The following is an 8,710-nucleotide window of genomic DNA, read 5'->3' as shown; positions in this document are numbered from 1 at the left end:
CAAGGAGTCACTGATTCGGCTGGAGCCCCCCTGGTCAAGGCACATATGAGGAACAATCAATGAACAACTGAAATACCACAACTACAAATTGATGCTTCTCATCTCTCTCACTTTCTCACTCTCAATCTTTCTTTCTCAAAAAAACAACAAAAGAAAATACTCAAAAACACTTAGCACAAAGCTAGGCATATAATAAATAATAGTCCAATAATGGTAGCTATTATTAACTTTCTAAAGTGAGGTCCCTTTAAAAAGTAACTGGTCAATAGACCAGTCATTGAGTGATCTAGATCAATTTGATTAAAAAAATAGCTTTTCAATGCAGATCAGTTTCAAAGGTGAGTTAGGAGAAGATAAATAGTTATAGGAGCAGATAAATAGTTATAGGAGCATAAACTTAATTGCCTGAAGAATTCTCTTTAAATTGGAAAGAAAAAGGGGTCTTTAGAGGGACTGCTGGTATAAAAACATGTGAGGAATTATCCATGGGCTTTCTCTGCTTTACCATTCTGCTTGAAGGGTCAAAATGTCTAGAACAGCATACATCCCCAGTAAAGGCATTGTTTAGGGAGAAATGCTGTCTCAGGGCTAACTGGGAGTAGTACTGTGGACACCTGGCCCATGTCTGCGTCTCTTCACCACACCCTCTCAGTGCTCCGTCCCGTACTCCTGACACTTGGAACTACAGCAGTTTATCCAACACGCAGGCTCCCCTGCCTTCTGTGCCCTTGCGTGCCCTACTCCTTCCTGGGAGCACCCCATACCTTCACCTGGCTGACCAGGTGAGCTTCAAGATTCAGCTCAGATAGCGCCTCCCCTGGACGGTCTGCCCCAGCCACTCCTATTCAGGTCACCCATGCTCCCACAGGCTCCCAGACTTCATTCTCGTGGCATTTCACGCATGGTGTCACCTCTCTTCCTCACTCTGTTGTGAATGCCCCGCTCCTCGGGACATGATAAATGCTCAAAAGTCATTGGCCAGTGCTGAGGCTTTTGATTCTTCTATCAAAGGCTGATACAGAAGCCGTTAAGGGAGGCATGTGAATTTGGTGAAAGTAGCATTTTTATACTTGACCCATAAAGAGAGAGGTTTCTCTCTAAAGGATACAGTTAAAGCCAATGTAGGACTTGACGGCGACAGATAGTTTGTGCAGTGGTTTCCAAGTCCAGGGCACGAAACAATGTTGGTCTGCGTGCAGTTTTCTCAGGTCAATTGGGGGGATTCTTCTCAAAAAACTGCCACCTGTCTGGTGAGGGTGCTCAGTGCTGTGAGCAGGGTCCTCGGCTGAGAACGGCCTCAGAGAGGGACTGTCCTGCAGCTGTGTCCTTCAGCTCTCCTGGGACAGCCGCTTGGTCTGCCCCTGCCCAGCTTCCTCATATCCATAGTGTCCACTGTGATTGGTTCTACTGAGGAAATAAAAGTCAAGTAACTTCTTTGAGGTCACATAGTGACCGAGTTTTAAAATTAGGACGCAGATCCACCTGTCAGATTCCAGAGCACTTGCATACGGTCTGTCTTCACCTGGCACCTGTCACAAAGTGGTGCCCAGAAGGGTGGGGCCGCCCAGGATGCGGCTGACAAACCCAAATCCTTTCACACATACATATATCCCGGGCTGGGCTGTGTAAGAGCAGTTACCGTCTCCTGCCTCTGGTCTCTCTTTTATCCAGTGATGCCCTCTGGTACTGAGCAGGAAGACTGCATCCCCGGGTGGGTACAGAAGGACCTTAATACCTGATAATGTTATAACTCAGCCCACAGTGGGAGCCACTCTGCACTGAACGATCACGGTAGAATTTCTAGTAGTAGGAATGGTGTCGTAGGTCAAATCATGCTGCAATGAACTCCAAAAATCGCTTGAAATAATTGAAGAAGAATTTTGTACCAAGATCAATACTTCTTTGCTGGGATTTAAAAAAAAATGATTATTTGACATAATTTTGGAATTGTCTCGGCATAAAATTTGGTCTTATATGAAACATGTGCTACAGGGCACTCATAACTTTTTGGTTGGTTTCTCAGCATTTCTGGGTCATAAGCAAAGGCAGCACTATACATGCAGTTGCAGTATAAATTCCCATGCAGAGGGCCGTGGACCCTGCAGCTAAGTGTTTTCTGGTTGTGACTCCAGACACAGGCCCAGAGCAATGGCCATCCTGTCCTTGGGCTGAAGAGCACAGGTGAGCTGGGCGGCTGCACTTAGAAAAGACGTTGTTATTTCTGTCTCCGAGTAATCATCTTGACTGACAGCATTCCTTCCCTTCAAAGTGGTGAGCTAGCAGGAACGTAAACCAGGAGCTGATTCAGAGGTGAAACCCATCCGCGTTGACGAAAACACGCAGAGGCACAAGGCGGACCCACAGCAAGTTCGCCCCGCTGTTCCCTCGCTGTGGCGGGGTGGGGGGCGGGGACTGTTCTGTGGTTTTGGCCCACGACATCGATCTGGGGGAGAAGGCAAAGTCTATGGATATGGTTGCCTTTTCTCCTTTAAGCCAACGAGTGCCTTGTTTTTCTGTGAGCCTGCCACTGTGGGAAAATTGCAAGAATATAAAGTTTCCCTCTTTGTCCGCAGAGCACTTCATTTACCAGGGAGCCAAGCCGGGAACAGAGCCGCCTCTCACACAGCTCATGAATGACTCCATTTTCTCAGGGCAGCTTCTGCCCGCCCACTGTCTGACTGTCGTGCCCTCTTGTATAGGTGTTCCCTGCTGTCCCGCTGTTATGTAATGCTCGTGCGGGAAGCACTGCCTGAGAGAGGGCGAGAGGAAAAACCCACAGGGTAACCAAGACCAACATGTCTTCCCGGAGAAGGAGTAAAGCAAACGCTAGCCGCTTGTCAGCTCTCCTCCTCTGGCTTGTCTGCCTGAGTGATAAGCTCTGATTGCTGGCATCCAAAGCCCACGGCTGGCTCAAGTGAATGCTTCTGTTTATATCCATGAAATGGGACATGCTGTACCCTCATGCCCACGCCGGTGCAGCTGCCACCTAGGCTCTCCCATGAGACACTGACAAGAAATCCTACCCCTCCCTCATGTAGCCTACAGGAAAGGACTCTCTGCCTCTTGGTCACCACTTTCCATGCCTCCCTCTCCGGCTAGCTGATTGGCACCCTGCCCCTCTCGGTGCTGCCCAGAGAATCACACACATCCCAGGCTTGCCCGTGGCCACTTCCAGGTGGCCTTGACTCTTCACCAGAGTTCAGTGTGGAGAGGCAGCTGCCGCCCGGTGTCCTGGGATGGTGCTACCGTCGCTCACACTTGCATCCCCTGGATGTCAGGTTCTGGGCTCAGATGTTATCTGTCCCCCTGCGCTCATACTACCGATACTACGGGGAAATGAAGGAAGAGGGAGCTGGTGCTTGTCATCCTTTCTCTCTCTGCCCCAGCGTTGCTCCCAAGCTCATGCGGCAGAATCCCAGCCCTATTGCTACAGAAAGAGACGTCATGGCAAATAGAATAGGATCCCATGCCGTTGTAAGGTCCTAGTGCAATGCGTTACTCCGGTGTCTGTGGTGATGCTGGTGTAAACAAACCTACTGCGCTCCAGTCGTGTAAAGTACAGCACGTAGAGTTCTACACAGCACAGGTACCTGCTCATGATAAGATGACTATGTTGCTGTTTATGTATTTACTACACTATGCTTTTTGTCATTATTTCAGAATGTGCTCCTTCTACTCATAAAGAAACGTTTGCTATAAACAGTAGCTGTGTTATGCTGGTGGCAGCCTCATAGATATATCTCGTGTTTACTCAGTCTTGTGATTGCATCATGTTTTTTTCTTCTTCTTCTTCTTCTTCTTCTTGTGTTTGATTTAATCTCCGGTTGTTTTGTACAGTAACAGGCTGTGCAGGCTTGGAGCCTGGGAATAGTAGGCTATACCATGCCGCCTAGGTGTGTAGTAGGCTCTTCCATCTAAGCTTGTCTGAGTGCTCTCTATGATGTTTGCACAAAGATGCAATTGCCTAATGACACACTTCTCAGAATTTACGCCCGTAGTTAAGCAGTGCACAACCATAATTGCAACGAAGAGAGGCCCCGGATGAAGACATTCTGGCCCTCCTGGAAGAAGAGGCTGCAGGAAGTAGCTTGTCTACAGCCCTCTCTATGCATCCTGCTCGCCTTTGAGCCATCCCACAGGGCGGCCTCAGACCCCGCTGCTCAGCGGGCCTTCTGACTTGTCCCTCCACCCACTCTGTTGGCTCAGCCTGGTTGTTTGAACCCTTGGCTCTGGGGTCTGTCTCACAGGAGGCTCTTCTGATTCTCCGCCTCATTATAAAAATCCATTAAAACAAAACAGAACCTTATCTCTATCTTGTTTGCTGGGGCTTTGGTGTCTGAAAATTCTAGATTTGAGTCTTGGGTTTTATTTCGTAGGCAATGAGAGAAAGAACACTGAAGACTCTAAATACGAGAGTGATGGGATCCTGTTGGTGTTCGAGGGGAACCACTCTGGGAGCGTGTGCAGAACTGGAAGGCCAAGATGGGTGCAGGCTGACCAGCAGGTGGCAGCTTTTCTCCGCTCTATGCCCCCTACTAGGTCAGTTTCCCCCTTGACCCATGATGCCAGATGGAAAAAAAAATACTGTAGGTGCAGATTGACCAGCACAGACTGTCATAAGGTCATTAATTATTGTAGCTATCACTCTGTGGTCATTGTCGCCTGAGAGGACAATAGCTCTGGGTAACATTATCACTATGCTGCTTCGTACGGCGTTATTACCAACATACATCACGGGGGGCACGTTCTCATTTACTGTGACCAAACACCGGTTCCCTCATCTGATATTTACATATTCAGTTCTTGGTACCAAAATGCAAGGATTCCCATTCATTCCCATTAAACATCACATTGTTGGTGCTGCCCAATCATCTAGTCCTGTGAGATCCTCTGGCTCCTGTTAACCCATTTCTATTTTCTCACCTAGCTTTGCAACCTCTGCAAACTGGACTTTCGTTCCACTGATACTTTTATTCGAGTCCTTGCTAAAATTTTTGAACAGGACAAGAGGAGAGAGGGTAGAATGTGCCATTTAGAAATTCAAGTAATAAAACTGTTTCATGAACCCCTATTTTGCCCTCATGTTCAAAAACACCAGAAGACTGTGTTTTTTCAAACACCATGTTGAAATCTTGGCAAACTATTACATTGGCCAGGGACACTTTCTAAATCAAAGAATGTGCTTTATCTCGCAAAACCTGTTCTTGGTGAACCAGTCCTAAGTCATTACCACTTTCTTCTCCAAGGATCCACTGACAATCTTTTTAACCGACTGGTTCCAATGGTCACTTTTCAGCCCTCATTTTAGCTGCCCTTTCAGCAGGACTTGACAGAGTCGGCCCCTCCCTCCTCCACAGAACCTTGCCTTCCTTCACTGACCCCTGGGACAGCCCCTCCCCCAGTTGTCCTCCCACTTTGCTGGCTCCCTATTCTTTCCCCTCCTCTTCAACATCTCAACCTTGGGATCCAGCTCAGTTCTTGGGCTTCCTCTCCTTTCTAGTTATTTTAGTCCCTGGATAACTTCAGCATTCTCTTGGACCTACCTCTCTAACCTTGGCCTTTTTCCTGATCTCTAGACTCATGAATCCAACTAGCTGCCACATGTCTCCTCCTGGGTGCCAAAGGTAACATATCCAATGACAAGCCCCTCGTCTCCACCCATCGCCTTAAGCCAGGGACTCATGTAGTTGTTCCATTTCAGTTCATGTCACGCCATCATTCCAGGTGATCGGGCCAAAGTCCTAGGAATTAACTTGGATTCCTTTCTTTTTCTCTCATCCTCATTCAATCTCTTAGCGAAATCCAACTGTTTCTATCCAGGGTTGGACTACTTCTTAGACTGGGTCTCATCCTTCCCATCAGCTACCAGCCTGGTCCAAGCCATCACCACTGCACAGTTTATTACAGAAACCTCCTTACCAGCCTCCCTGCTGCCACTGTAGCCTCCCTTCAATCTCTTCCACCATCTAGTGAACTTTTAAAATGGGGTCAGAGCAGGTCACTCCTCCGGTCAATGGCTGCCACCTCTCTAAGTTACACTCGTGGTCCTTACAAGGGCCTGCAGAGCCCTGCCCAGTCTGACCTCTTCCTCTGCCGGTCTTTCCCCAAGTCCCTCCACTGTGGCCGCATGGGACTCTGTTCTGTGCCAGAAACACATCAGGAACGTTTCCCTCTTATGCTCTTTGCGTTTGTACCTCCTTCTCAAAGCCACACTGCTTTAGGCTGTCCTAAAATATTTTGTGTCAACATTATGCATCTTCTTCCCTTATTTTGTTTATCTCCACACCACCTATTGGGAAAAAATATATATATATTTATATGTCTCCCCTACTAAAAATTTATATGTCTCCCCTACTAAACTTAGTACGCTGAACAAAAAATCTTTTATTTTGTTCACTGCTGTGTTCCTAGGGTCCAGCATGAGCCTCGCACGTGATAGGTGTAAAGTAATGTTTGTTGAGTAACAGTGTAATCAGAAAACTTGCCTGGCACTGACAGCATTGAGAAAGTTCACTTCTTCTATTTTCAAGATCAGAATGTATTTGTTCGTCTCGGTCTTCTAGGCTTTTCTCTGAGTGTCACGATGTTTTTAGAAATTCCTAGAAGCTCAGCCATAGAATAGTAGCTTCTGCAGCTAACCATCTTTGAGCACTTACTGGGTACAAGGCTGACTGCTAAGAGGGGATAGAAACTTATTTAAACCCTTCAACAACCCTAGGAAGTAGGGATTATTATTTTTCCCATTTAACAGCCGGGAAAACTAAGACATAGATCAATGAGGTGATTCCCCAAGGTCACACAGCTGGCAAAGGGACTGAACCAAGATTCAAACCCAGATATTTTAGCTGCAGGGCCTGTGTTCTCAGCCACTCTCCTACAGCTGCACTAATCCCTTCTCGAAAAACTGTTTTTCAGAATTCTGCAGTGTAATTCACTTGGGCCAGGACATGTCAACTAACTGGAGGAGTTAGGTTTCGCTCTTGCACACGCCTTATTTTTTGGGATTGCAATGTTTTCTGCTTTTTTCATTTTTGAACTCATTCACTTTGATAAAGGAGTTGACAGCAAAATGGGCGGGACTGTCTTTCTGTCCCTCAGTGAATACCGGACCTCCCATCCCCCGGGGCAGACCTAAGTCTCCTTTGTCAGCTCAAACAAAGGAACAAAGCATGAAGAGCCCTAGTTAACATTTTGCAGGTATCCTGCACTCCTGACATGACTCTTCCAGCTCCCTACCAGTCTGTTATATTCTTACGTTGTTTTTGGTCAATGGCCACTTCTTCTGCCTTTTGTACATGTCAAAGACCGAGTTCACCGGACAGTTTCCTGAGTAGCCACTTTGGCCTGTGTATTTACTTCTCCATGTTTCTTAAGATGGCCTTCTTTTTTTTTTTTTTTTTTTAGATCCTTCCACTCTCCTTCCATCTCCGGAGCAGGTGAGATCTCATTAGGAGACTCTCATTCCCATGTGGCTGATTCCCCCGGGTCCTGCTGCCTATCCACAGTGGGCAGTCGGTCGTTGCTGGGAGAGGTTTTCCAGCCAGGACGACAGTCCCCTCGGAGGACAGAGAGGCGAGTAGATGAGTTCTGACCAATGGAATGGGGGTAGAAGTGATATATACCGAATTCAGGCTAACCCAGAAAAGCTCCCCTCCCCCCCTGTGGCGGGAGGACTCCACTCCAAGGGACTTTAGAAGCTGTGTGTTACATGAGGCAGGGCTGTGCCCACCTGGGTGCCCGGGCAAGCCCTTTTCTGATTGGATTTTATGGGAATAGGAAATGCAGTAAACTTCCATCTTGTTAAGCCACTGAGATTTGAGAATTTATGTAGTACAAGATCTAGGATCATCTTGACTAAAACAAACCACAGGTAAGTTTTTCCATGAGCCTGTTGAAATCTCTTTACAGTCTGACAGGTGCATAGAGCCAGTAGTCTTGGTTTCTCACCTGGGCCATCACACTCCAGGGAAATGGGCTCATTCCCACATTGCCACTGTGTCCGTCACAAGCAATTCTCCGTCACATTGAGGTCCACGTTATGGTTTCATCATCTGCTGGGAGAGAAAATTGTTCAAAACATTAATGAAAGGCATCTTTCTAAACAAGTGTTTTTCAATTGCTAGTCTGTGGACTGGTCTGCTAGAAATTTTATGTCAGTCCATGAAGGAGTTAACCCCCCAATGTTGTATGAAGATCATAGACCCAATGATCTTAGTAAAATTTGCTTATGCTCAGGGTAGTTTCTGCCTTAGTGGTCCCTGAACTAATTCTCCTATTACCCCCGGTCCCAAAGTGTGAAAAGTTTGAAAACCACTGCACGGGTTTGGGTAAGGCACCGCTTGGATGGAGGGAGGGGCTGGTGTTCCGGTTCTGCCTGTGAGGGAGCCTGAAACAAGCTCCAGGGCGCCTAAGAAACTTGTCATGTGACCTCCGGGCCAGGCCAAGCAGCAGGCGCTGGTCCACCTTGCCTGAGAGGCAAGAAGCCGCTGGCAGACCTGGCCCTGAGTAACTCGATTTGCTTTTGTGTGGCCTGCTTCATCCCCAGGACAGAGGGGTGAATGAGAGCTGGCCCCGCAGCAGGGAGAATGCCAATCCAGGCTTCCTTCTGCGCCAGAGAGCGGGGTTTCTAGAAGGCCCAGCCCAGCCACCCTGACACCTCCTAGCACAAGAGAGCTCAGACGGGAAGCCATGTGGCCAGGACCCTGAATTT

General features: G+C 47.7%; 1 long non-coding RNA gene across 1 annotated transcript; it reads left to right on the top strand.

The window, feature by feature from the left end:
• The first annotated feature begins 891 nt into the window (after window positions 1-891).
• Window positions 892-7,715, top strand: LOC136390753 (uncharacterized). Its single transcript, XR_010748761.1, has 3 exons — window positions 892-3,586; window positions 4,377-4,539; window positions 7,405-7,715. It is a non-coding gene; the product is annotated as an uncharacterized lncRNA (long non-coding RNA).
• The last annotated feature ends 995 nt before the right edge of the window (window positions 7,716-8,710 follow it).

This window comes from Saccopteryx leptura, chromosome 2 (genome assembly GCF_036850995.1).
Source record: "Saccopteryx leptura isolate mSacLep1 chromosome 2, mSacLep1_pri_phased_curated, whole genome shotgun sequence".
Classification (NCBI taxonomy): Eukaryota; Metazoa; Chordata; class Mammalia; order Chiroptera; family Emballonuridae; genus Saccopteryx; species Saccopteryx leptura.
The sequence above is the reverse complement of the archived record's forward strand: the minus strand, read 5'-3'. Positions and strand labels throughout refer to the sequence as shown.